Below are 12,359 nucleotides of genomic sequence, written 5' to 3'. Positions count from 1 at the left end.
CTTAGATTTGTAGATACCATAAAATGTTTGAAAATCTTAAAGACTTGGTAATTCTACCCTAGTCAAATATAAAATTTCTTAATCATATTTAACTTTTGAATTACTTAAAAAATAAAAGAAAAAAGCAGAAAGAAACCTTATTTTATAATTAAAGATTTGAAAGTTTTATTTGAATTTCCACTTGAAAAATGTGGTGTGGCACACAATGGTATCCGTAAAATGGGTAATAACATGCATGCAAGATATTCTGAAAAGGAAGATTCACCACATTAGTAGTTCCTGTAGGCCAATTACATCTCTTTTTGTAAATAAAGAATCACTGGAATCCAACCACATCTGTTTATTTAAATCCCTTAAACTCAGGAACCTCATAGTACACAAGTTCTCAGATGTTGTCACAGGCTTATTCTAGCTTTACTTGCAGCTTTGTATAGAGAATTATAATTCTTTTTTTTTTTAAGATTTTATGTATTTGAGAGAGTTACAGACAGTGAGAAGGAGAAACAGAGAGAAAGGTCTTCCATCCAGTGGTTCACTCCCCAGATGGCTGCTGCAGCTGGAGCTGTGCCGATCTGAAGCCAGGAGCCAGGAGCTTCCTCTGGTCTCCCAATAGGTGTGGGGGCCCAAGGACTTGGGCCATCTTCTACTGCTTTCCCAGGCCACAGCAGAGAGCTGGATTGGAAGCGGAGCATCTGAGACCTGAATTGGCACCCATATGGGATGCCAACACTTCAGGCCAGGGCATTAACCCACTGAGAATTATAATTCTTAAAAATATAAAGCTGCTGAAAACCCAGTGAGAGCATTTCAGGCATGGAAAGCTAAGACACTGTGGCAAAAAAATGATCTACATGAAGGATCTCTGTGAGTGAGATCCCAGTAGAAAGAAGAGGCCATCAAAGAAGGATGTACTTTTCTCTTAAGGGAGGAGAGAACTTCCACTTTGCTTATGGCCCTGTCTAAATACTGATGGAGTTTGTGGACTCAAAAGGCTTCCATTGCCTTGCCAGCTCATGACAAGAGCCTCAGGTGATCACTGACATCATATATAGGAGTGTCTATTATTAAATTAACAACAGGAGTCACTGTGCACTTGCTCCACATGTAGAACCTCTGTCCTTAATGAATTGTACTATGAGAATTAATAGTAAAACTTGTCTTCAAACAGTACTTTATACTTTGTGTGTCTGTGTGGGTGCAAACTGTTAAAATCTTTACTTAGCATAGAGTTGATCTTCTGTATATAAAGATAATTAAAAATTAATCTTAATGATGAATGGGATGGGAGAGTCAGTAGGAGGTGGGACGACCTGGGGTTGGGAGGGTGGGTATGGGGGGAAGAATTGCTATATTCCAAAAGTTGTACCTATGAAATTTATATTTATTAAATAAAAGTTTTCTTTAAAAAATAAAGATATAGTGTGTATTCCCTAAGAAGCTAAAAGGGCCTGATATCATTCAGACTAACCTTAGCATTTAAAGCTCTGGCTATATTTGAAATTGAATGATGACTACATGTGCTTGAAGATCCTCCCTCTTAGTTTCTTTTCAGTACATGTGGCTCAGGTAATCCTTGAGTGGGAAAAGAGAATGCTAAATCCTAACTTTCACAAGTTGGATTGTGGAAATGAGTGTTGCCACTTATCTGAAAATAACTGCAGTGCAGCTGTCATCCTACCACGGATTGTTCTGTATCAGTCAAATCCTGCACTTGGAGACTGCATGTATCCAACGTTCTCCCTTTGTGTATCTATTCCTTTGGGTATGTGCAGCCATATCTGTCCATCTTTTTTAAAGATTGGTTTACTTATTTAATTGAAAGGCAGAGTTACAAAGAGGGAGGGAGAAGAAAAAGAGAGAGATCTTAAATTAAAAAAAAAAAAAGTAAAGCCACAATGAAATAGATCCGCTATGGCCTTTTTTATGAAATGCATTTTTCATTCTCATAAACTCCATATTTTTCAAGATTTTTGCAACTGTTAACCTGTTTATATTTTCTTTTTTCTTTTTCTTTTTCTTTTTTTTTTTTTTTTTTGACAGGTAGAGTGGACAGTGAGAGAGAGAGACAGAGAGAAAGGTCTTCCTTTTGCCATTGGTTCACCCTCCAATGGCCGCTGTGGCCGGCGCACTGCGGCCAGTGCACCGCGCTGATCCAAAGCCAGGAGCCAGGTGCTTCTCCTGGTCTCCCATGGGGTGCAGGGCCCAAGCACTTGGGCCATCTTCCACCGCCTTCCCTGGCCACAGCAGAGAGCTGGCCTGGAAGAGGGGCAACCGGGACAGAATCCGGCGCCCCGACAGGGACTAGAACCTGGTGTGCCGTCGCTGCAAGGCAGAGGATTAGCCTAGTGAGCCACGGCGCTGGCTGTTTATATTTTCATAATATGAAAATCATTGGTGTTCATTATTTTCTTTGCTTGAGTTCAGATCCAAAACTTGAAGAAAGAAACTATTATGGCAAATTAGGCACAGTTTTTATGCTTGAGAGATTTCAGTATGTTGTGTATATTCAAACTGCTACAGCTTCATGCCTCCTGCTTCTGAAGCAGTGTATGCTGAGCACTTGAGAGAGACTGGTATGCATTTGCTTGTGTATTTTAATATAAATATGTAACTTCCTTTACACTCTATGTTGCTAACTCATAGTTCACATGTGTTGTTATCCTATTAATAATGGGCCTTGTAAGATTTGAACCATTTGCAAATAATAAATATGTACTGCTGCATATTAGTAATATTTACTTTTCTTATATTTACTTCTCTTTTATAAAGACCATTTTACATTCTTATGTAATATTTGATGCATACAAAAGAATATAATCAATATGCTGAGATACAAAACACAACAAACTAGCACTTCAAATCATTTAAGATTGGCACTGTATTTGTTTTTGGCAAGTGCTTGTTCTTTTATTATATATGTATATAATAAAATAAATATTACATATTAATATAATGAATATTTAATAACATAAAATCGTATAAATATGATAAAATATATTACATATATATATATAAAACCTTGTACATTTGGGAAAAAAATTCCTTAATGACATCTGATTTCCTGTTTATTCTACTTTGCTGAGCTGGCATGGCAAGGGATCTCAGCAATTATTCATTCCTCCCATTACTGGCACTTGTGAAGAGCATTGTGGTTATAAAATGAAAGCAGCATTCCCAATTCCTACCTGAAAACATAAAATGTTGCAAAAAAGGAATCTTTCCTGTAATGGAAACTAATCTGGGAGACATCTGTTGAAAAGGAATGAAAAGCACAAGTGAGCTCCACCTCTTACTGAATTGGGCAGGTTTTGCTATTGAGTTCCTCAGTTTCCATGAACTTACAGTATCAGCAGCAAACAAATGATAACATCAGTCACAACACACATTTTATATTATATGAATTTATGGTGGAAAGAAATTCCTACAAATATTTTTGTCAAAATATTGTGCTTGCTACCAAAATTAAGCATCTAAAAATGAAACCATCTAAACCTTGAATTATGTATTTAAAATAAATACTCAGGTGAATTTTTACAAACAGCATTTCAGTTACTCTGGGTAAATACAGTAAATCTCTATAATTCCATAGCATCTGGTTTCAGAGTCAACACAAAGTCAGAAAATTAAGCTGCCATGTACACAATAGCGAATCCATTCAAGGAACCAGCACTGCTTGCTATGAGGCAAGTGGTGGGAGCAGGCCAGGCGTGGGGGCAGGGAGGCATCAGCACCCTGTCCTGCAGCATAGACTTTGGCACCTGGGGAAATCTGGCAGAGCCTGGCAAGATGAGGCACCCCCAGCCTCCAGGACCTGCTGGGAAGCTGAGATACCTTGGCCAGCCCCAGAGTCCTTGGGTCTAATCTCAGAGCTGGACCCCATTGCTGATCTTGGTGTCTTCATTTCCAGCATCTAAGGCAGCCCACAAGGTGACCAATGGTCCAGGTGACTTCCTGTGTCCCCATGCCAACCCACTTCCCAAAGCCAATGCACCACAAGAAGATACAAAGATAAAGTTGTTTTAAAATGGGCAGTTTTGAGAACAGGTGCAAAGTCACAGCACCATTAAATCACAAACCGATTTAGGTTTGCTCACTGTCTCTCAGTCCTCCCCTTCCTCCCTGCTCCCATGACTGCATATTTTGCTGCTACTCTGATGGGGAAAAATGCAAAATGCGTTTTCTCTTTTGTGGTTTGAAGAGTTGTCTAGAGCTGGACTTGGGATCAAATCCAAGGTTTTCTTTTTCTGTGGAGTGTTGTAGCCATTACATCTACATGCTTGACTGTGAGCATCACTTTTCCAGGCCTCCCTGAGAGGGTGCAGTTTATTTTCACAAGTACTACTCAGATATTATCTTTCATCATAGAGCACAGCCACTGTTGGCATTCAGCTCATTTTTTTATTTGTAGACAATAAAATTCATTTGATCTGCCTTCTATATTGGATTTTTCCACTTAATATGTTTCAAATGATACATTTTCAGCATTTTGTCTGCTTTCCTCCTGTTACAAAGTTTACACTAGGACTGGAGGACCAATCCATGGCAGTTACTCATAAAGCCTCTATTAGACTTCAATAACTGACTGAGGCTTTCTGAAATTTTTTTGCCAAGTTGCAGTTTTTTCTCATCCTAAGCCACAAGCCTTCCCATATGTATCACCACAGTGACACCTAGAAGTTTAACAACAATTTGCTTGAAAATGTGGTGTTTTCAGAATTGGTGACTAATGATGGCACCATTCAAACACAAATGGGCTTGGGCTCACTTTCTGTTTCTCTGACCATTTCAGTTACTCAAGTGTATATAAACCCTGACAGCTCATGTGAATGCAAATTCTGCCATTTAGGGTTAGAAGTTAAGTGTAGGGCTAGGTATAGGATGAGTGAGTGTTAGGGTTAGTATTAGGACTAGGATGAGAGCTAGGATTGGTGTTAAGGTTTAGATTGAGTGCTATTATTAAGGCTATTGTTAGGGTTGGGGTTAGGGTAAGATTTAGAGCTAGGTTTATGTTTAGTGTTGGTGGTGTTAGTATTAGGCTTATGGCAAGAGTTGGGGCTAGTTGTAGGATTAGGGTTCTGTTAAGTTTAGGCTTAGGTCTAGGGTTAGATTAAAAGCCATGGTTAGGGTTATGGTTAGGGCTAGGCTTAGGGTTAGGGCTACACAAAGAGTTATGTTTAGCTTTTGGGTGAGAATAAGGATTAGGTCCAGGACTAGGGTTATATTTAGGATTCGATTTGTGATTAGAGTTATAGATAGGGTTAAGGCTATTGTTAGGCCTAGAGATAGAGCTAGGATTAGGGATAAATTTAGGTGTAGGGCTAGGGATAAAGTTAGAGCTGTGGTTTTATATACATTTTATATATATAATATAATATATAATATATTTTATATATATGGTTATAAATATTTATTGTTATAAATATGGTTATATATCTATAATATATAGAGAGAGCTGTGGTTATATATAATATACAGTTATAGTTGAAGTTAGGGTCATCATCACTAGGATGAGGCTTAGTCTTTGTGTTAGCATGATGGTTAGTTTAAGGCTGGTGTTAGATATAGCATTGAAGTTAGCATCAGGTCTATGGTCAAGTTCACACTGAATGCTAGTTTGTTTTAGGGTTAGGCCTAAGCAGAAAGATAGGATTAGTGTTGGGGTGAGATTTAAAATTAGTTTAAGATTAAGGTTAGATTTAGTTCTATGGTAAATTTTAGAGTTAGAGCCAGAGTTAGGACTATGGTTAGAGCTAGTGTGATAGTTAAAGTTAGGACTATGGATAGGTTTTAGGCCAGGGTTAGTGTTAGGGTTAAGGCAGAGTTAGGTTTAAATTTTGGTATTACTGTTAGGGTTAGAGTTGGGGCTCAGATTAGGATTAAGGCTAATGCTTGTGTTATTAAGGCTAAAGTTAGGGAAAGGATTAGTGCTAGTGTTAGAGTTTAGATTGGGGTAAAGCACCATGTTGGGATACAATTAGGATTTTGGCTAAGTATAGAGTTAAGGTAAGGTTATGGTTAAGATGAGGGCCAAACTTAGGGTTAATGCTTTGTCTAGCGATAGACGTAGTATTAGGCTTCAGAATGGGTTTAGATGTAGGATTAGGTTTAGGGTTAGGGCAAGGACTAAGGCTAGGGCTAGGGCCAGGGTAAGGATTAGGGCTTGGACTAATGTTATAATTTGGTTTATTTTTATAAAATAAAAAGCAATAAAGACATAGTAATCTGAATAGCAATCATATTAAAAACAACTTCCTCCTAATACATCTCATGCTGATTCTGAAACTGAGGTGAAACACTGGAATTTAGGTGGACCTACAGAACATGGACACAGGGACAGACCATATCATCCCAAACTGGCTACTGCCTAAAAATAGGTGTTCAATTCCAAGTTTTTAAAGGACATTTTAAAACTAACCAATGGCAGAGATATCTAGGTTAACATATCCCAACTATAACTAAACTAAGGAGAGAATTACTTGGTTACTTCCCAAGAATCTTTAGTTGATCTTTCTTAGTATTTGCTCTTCATTATGGTAGTTCAGTTATTTCCTTATGAACTATAACATTTGTTGAACCAGATAAACTAGAAAAGATAATATAAGGGCAGTTAAGAAAGGTTTGCAGAAAATGGAGCTAAAAGTTGTGTATTTTGTGAATTTTTTTAATCTATGTAGTTTTCTCAAAATAAACATTTCCATGAACTTTTTGAAGCATCCTCATCCATCTTAAGATACTCTTCCAGAAAGATATATCAACTCCACTGACTCATGTTACATATCCACATGAGTGGAGATGCAATCTGTAGGTTGTATCATCTTGATGTTTCTGTATGCCTTATACCACACAAAGAAGAGCCCTGTCTGTCTCTGACAAGATAATATTAATCTAATTCTCCAAGCGGGTACCCAGAATATCACAAAGGTCAGAAAGAAAGCCTCATTCAGTGTTACTGTGTTCACAGAGGATGGCATTTATTCCTTGGGAAGTAGCATCCAGACCATCATGATGGGACATCCCACCCCTGAGGTACAGGTCTGCTTCCACACCCTGCAGGACGCTGCTCCCAGAACCAGCACACAGGGCCACAGCTTTGACTCATGACGCTAAGGTCCCTCCTACCCCAAGAGCTAATTGAATATGAGTTAGTTTGAGGTGTCTTTTGATTCGCTCAATCATGGTTGCCAAGGCAACAGATTCATCAGGGTGCATGATCGACCCATTCCAGTATGTAGAGCAAAGGCTTCTCTGCAGTGACAGAATTTCAGATCTCTGGTAAAGTTATCTGTTTTGAGAGAGCTGAGCCACCACCTGCATCAAAGGCTTCTCAGTACAATTCAGGCGGATCCTTATTTTTCTCCTCACCAATCCTAGCAGAAAAAGAAGTGACAGGAACACCTTCAACTTCTCTCACTGCAGACACAACTTTGTCCATATCTTGGGTATGGTTAATGTTGAATTGTACTCAGTGGTTCCCTCTATAGGAAAGCCATGAGCTTTGGAAGGATATATATGCCTGGATGTGCAGGCTCCAAGTCCTTTGGAAAACCACTTTTTCAATCCCTGGGGTGCAGCATCATAGGCTGTGTGAAGAGAGTAGATGCCAACTCTGTTCTCCAAAGCCCGGAACACCAGGCGCCCCTTTCAGGATGTCCAGGTAATACACTTTATGTGTAGGAAAATAGGTGGAAGGTAGGAAAAGATGAGATCTGCCTTCTTATGCAGAGCCTCCCCCATCACCTGCTCAGTCAAGTCATTGGTCAGGAAGAGTGTATTTATAGTTTGTGGTGGCCTTGTTCCACCAGCAATCCAACATTGTCCCAACTCTCAGCAGAAGACAGTGATGCAAAGTCCTTCAAGGAGGAAACGAGAGTCTTCAGATCCATGAAGGAACGGGAAGAATTGAAGTTCAGAGAAAGGACAAACCAGACTGTCATGGGGACCAGGCGTAAGCAAGATGACAACATACAGCAATTTTTGGGCAAAACTCAATTTGAGTCCAGGTACATCTCCATAGCCTTTAATCTGTCTTTTTACATTGGATTTTGTTTTCTAAACATCGCTTTTCAAGTTGTATATTTGGATTGCAGAACAATTTGTAAGATGAATTTTTTTAACGTGCATTGCTAAAATGTTCTGAGTGAAGCTAATTGTCAACTTTATTAAGGAGGATTGCTTTCTGTCCACCTAGTGTAAAAATAAAATCAAGCAATGAAAAATGAGATTACAAATTTAAAGACAAAGAAAGATCTGAAATTAGACCTGATAGAAAATGAGGAGTCCAACAAAAATCCCATTATGTTGATTTAAGTCATGGCTGGCTTGTACTAATACCATATACAAATAAAAAAGAATGAAAGCTGCAGGTTTCATTTGAGATTCATCAAGTGTGAGGTATTATTTGAACAGCTACAAAGAAGCATTCAAGATGGAGAAGGAACTATAGTCTAAAGGTCATGGAAGACGTTCAGACTGGAAAGAGAAGTGTCTGATTACAGATGGCAAAATCAGTCAAGCAGAATCAGAGATTGGGATCAATGGGGGAATACCTAGATGGGTAATGTTAAGGAGAATGCAGATGGTTTCAGGAGGAAAATACAAGAAACCATCAGTGGAGTTCTGATAGAAACAGAGAGGAATTACCAGGGGAAAATCATATATAGTACTTTCAAATATGCCAAAGAAAAACATTTAAATGGGCGTTATGCATTTAGTGTAGTGGTTATGATGCCAATTTTTTTTTTTTGACAGACAGTTAGACAGTGAGAGAGACACAGAGAGAAAGGTCTTCCTCCCATTGGTTCACCCCCAAATGGCCACTACTGCCATTGTGCTGCACCAATCTGAAGCCAGGAGCCAGGTGCTTCCTCCTGGTCTCCCATGCAGGTGCAGGGGCCCAAGCACTTGGGCATCCTCCACTGCCTTCCTGGGCCACAGCAGAGAGCTGGACTGGAAGAAGAGCAACCGGGACAGAACCAGCACACCAACCAGGACTAGAACCCACAGTACTGGCACCGCAGGCTGAGGATTAGCCTAGTGAGCCACAGCACCGGCCTATGATGCCTATTAAGATACCCTAGTTCTACTTTAGAGTGCCTGGATGTGACTTCCAGAATCAATTAATTAGGCTTCTATCATTACCTCTGAGAGACTGGGACTACATTTCTGGCTCTTGTATTCAGTCTTGGCCCAGGTCTGGCTGCTGTGGGTGTTGAGGAATGAATTAATGCAAAAAAGTGTTCTCTCTACCTATATGTCTCATTCTTCCTAGCTCCCTTTCTCTTGAAGATAAAACTATTTTTTAGACATGACAAAAGATTCAATTAATGCAATGATTAGAGAATAGCCTTTGGCTCTGACTATAATTTATGTTACTGGTAAGTGTTTCAGGGTTTCAATTAAGACTAATTTCAGTAGGTTAAAATTCAAATGTATAGTAGAATGATTTGCCTGAAAATATAACATTAAAAAGTGTCTGTGCAACCTACATTAATAGACTGAGAAAAATGCATGGACAATTATTTAAGGCCACACAATAGATTTTGTCCTCCACATACTCCTGGTCTTATCTATATATAAGTACAGGCTCCAAAAGGCTATCAAAGATCATACTGTTTTAGCAATTCCAAAATAAGCTAAATAACCTGTTTATGCTTTTTTTTAATTTGACAGGTAGAGTTAGACAGTGAGAGAAAGAGAGAGAGGTCTTCCTTCTGTTGTTTCAGCCCCCAAATGGCAGCTACAGATGGCACTGTGCTGATCTGAAGCCAGGAGCCACGTGCTTCCTCCTGGTCTCCCATGCAGGTGCAGGGGCCCAAGCACTTGGGCCATCCTCCACTGCCTTCCTGGGCCACAGCAGAAAGCCGGACTGGAAGAAGAGAAACCAGGACTAGAACCCATATGGGTTCCAGTGCCCATATGGGATACTGGCACCGCAGGTGGAGGATTAACCAACTAAGACATGGTGCTGGCCCCTGTTTATATTTTAACACTAGGTAATTCTTGGCTCTGCAGCATATTGAGTGTTTATTTCCAGCCTTGAACTAAAACACTATGCACAACATCATCTTTATGACTCATAAAGGTTCTGTTTCAGAATACATCTCATAGGTATTTAGCAAATTTCCTCTTAATTTTTAAATTAATTTTTAAATTGAAATGTAACAAATATATCTTTTTGCTATAGCATCAGAAAGACAAGAGACTATCTAAAGCCATACAACCCTGAACCTCCCACCCCCAATCTCATCTGATCTTGGAAACTAAGTTGGGTCAGGCCTGGTTAGTACATGGGTGGGAGAAAGACAAGATATTAATTTGCTCTCAGCTTACATGGCTCTATTTTCTTATAACCGTGCCAACTTTATCTTGTTCATGTGCATTCTCTAATGATGAATGTTGTGTTTGCCATTCCATTTTAAGTAACAAATTTTCATAAAGGTCCTAAAGCACAATGTAAAATGAGCTGAGAAATGATGAAGTAGCAAGTTACTGAGATATATTAATTTCTCTGGTCTTAGAAACATGTAGACATGTAGAAGTCAATAGAACTATATCTGGAAGAGAAAGTGAAAGAAGGTGGTAGTTGTGGGGAGCAACTCGAACTAGACTAAGTTACTGGAATTAAGACTTATTCTATGCATCTGCTCTCCCACAATATGGCGCTGGGAGAGGAGGAAACAGCTTCTACACAGCTGCCTCTCACCAACTTGACAAGCTGCAGGAGCTGCTCCTGATTGGAGGAGAGCAGCGTGCTCCGCATGTGGGTAGCAGAGTTGGGATTGGTGGAAGAGGACTATAAAGGAGGAGAGAGACAACATGCACCAGGAACACCTGAGAAACATCTGAGCAGCCCCCGCGAGAGCCTGCCGGTGGTGTGCTGCTCCCCCACGGAAGTGGGGAAAGTGGCAGGGGGAGCCGCCCTTCCACGGAGGTGGAAGGATGGCAGCCCACCCGGGAAGAACCAGCAGCAAACCCGGGAAGGGCTGAGCAGACAAAAGAACAGCGCAGGGTCTAGTGTCGTTCCTCCGCGAAGAGGGGGAGCGACAGTAGTGAGAGAACTGGTCAGGATTGTACCTACATTTCACTGTGCAAAACAAGATTATGATAGAAATGTATACAGAATAACAGATATATAAGCTGGAAGAACAAAAACAATAAACCTCCCTATGCAAGAATAGTGTTTTACCCATGATTACAGGCTGGAAAGAATTCTTGAAAGGGCATACACAATTTATTAATTAGCAAAGATTAAACACAACTTAGTTTCATGAAGACATTCATTTGCTACTGATTTTGTAAAAAATGTAAGTTAGTAAATGTGGTGGAATGAGAAGGCCATGCCAAGGTGGCCACTGGCAAGCGAGTGTCAGTTACTCAGGAATGGCTTTGAAACCCACTTGGCAATGGAGCCTGCCTGGCAACAGGCTGTGATTGGTTGGGGCATAGGTTACCCCTTGACCAGATTGGCTGGTCTTGGCTATATAAGATGTTATTCCAACTGTAATAAACGAGTTTGCGGGCTGCTCGCCTCAAGCCTGCTTTCACCTGACTCCTGGGGTCTATGTGGTGACTCCGCACCTCTTGCCCCCACCATGCTGCTCCTCTCAGAAATGAATCCACTGCAACATTGTTGAGAAATCAACAGCAACAAGTAAAGATAATATAATTTTAAGAATTATTACCCAAATTAATTACAGAATTGCAAAGAAAGATCATGTGTCACTAACAACTGAACAATGGAAAATAATTCAATGATATTAACTATGTTCCTCTTAATACAGGGATACCCTGGGGATGCCATGTTAGCATTTTTCAATAGAGTATCTCCAGATTTTATGTAGCTAAAACTCCATAAAAAGCATGCATGTTGGAGGATTCAAAGAAGGTGGAATAGGGAAGGGCATATACTAGTGGTAACTAGTTTCAAAAAATGTTGGAAGTACATTATTGGGGAAGAGTTAGAGAAAACTGCGGTGGAAATTCTACAGGAGAGAAACACCACGGATCAGTGTGGAAGATGCAGACATGCAACATGAACACAGACACAACATGATGCCAGCAGCCAAGAGGAGGAGAAAGCACCAGCTTTGGAGAGTGAGGTGAGATCAGACTGCAGCAACCCATACCACTGGTGATGTAGACAGAGGGAGATGTTGACATGAGCCTGGCCTGGAGCTCTGAGGGGAAAGTGTACCCACTGACCCAGTAAAAAACTAGGGGGGACATGTTTCTCTCACTACATTCACTAAGCAATGGTGCCCAATAACCAGTTGAGAGAAGGTGGGCACCATTTTGGACAGAAACAGAAGATGCAGAAGCTCTAGTGCACGTGCCCAGCACCTGGCTGAGACAAGATGCCA

At 40.2% G+C, this 12,359-nt stretch overlaps 1 pseudogene; it reads right to left on the bottom strand.

Moving 5' to 3' along the window:
• Positions 1 to 6,834: 6,834 nt before the first annotated feature.
• Positions 6,835 to 8,087, bottom strand: LOC149123255 (NIF3-like protein 1 pseudogene; annotated as a pseudogene).
• Between the last annotated feature and the right edge of the window lie 4,272 nt (positions 8,088 to 12,359).

The sequence above is a fragment of the Oryctolagus cuniculus genome, chromosome 12, assembly GCF_051225735.1.
Source record: "Oryctolagus cuniculus isolate XC-2025 breed Fujian yellow rabbit chromosome 12, ASM5122573v1, whole genome shotgun sequence".
NCBI lineage: Eukaryota > Metazoa > Chordata > Mammalia > Lagomorpha > Leporidae > Oryctolagus > Oryctolagus cuniculus.
This window is presented reverse-complemented; position numbering and strand designations above follow the sequence as displayed.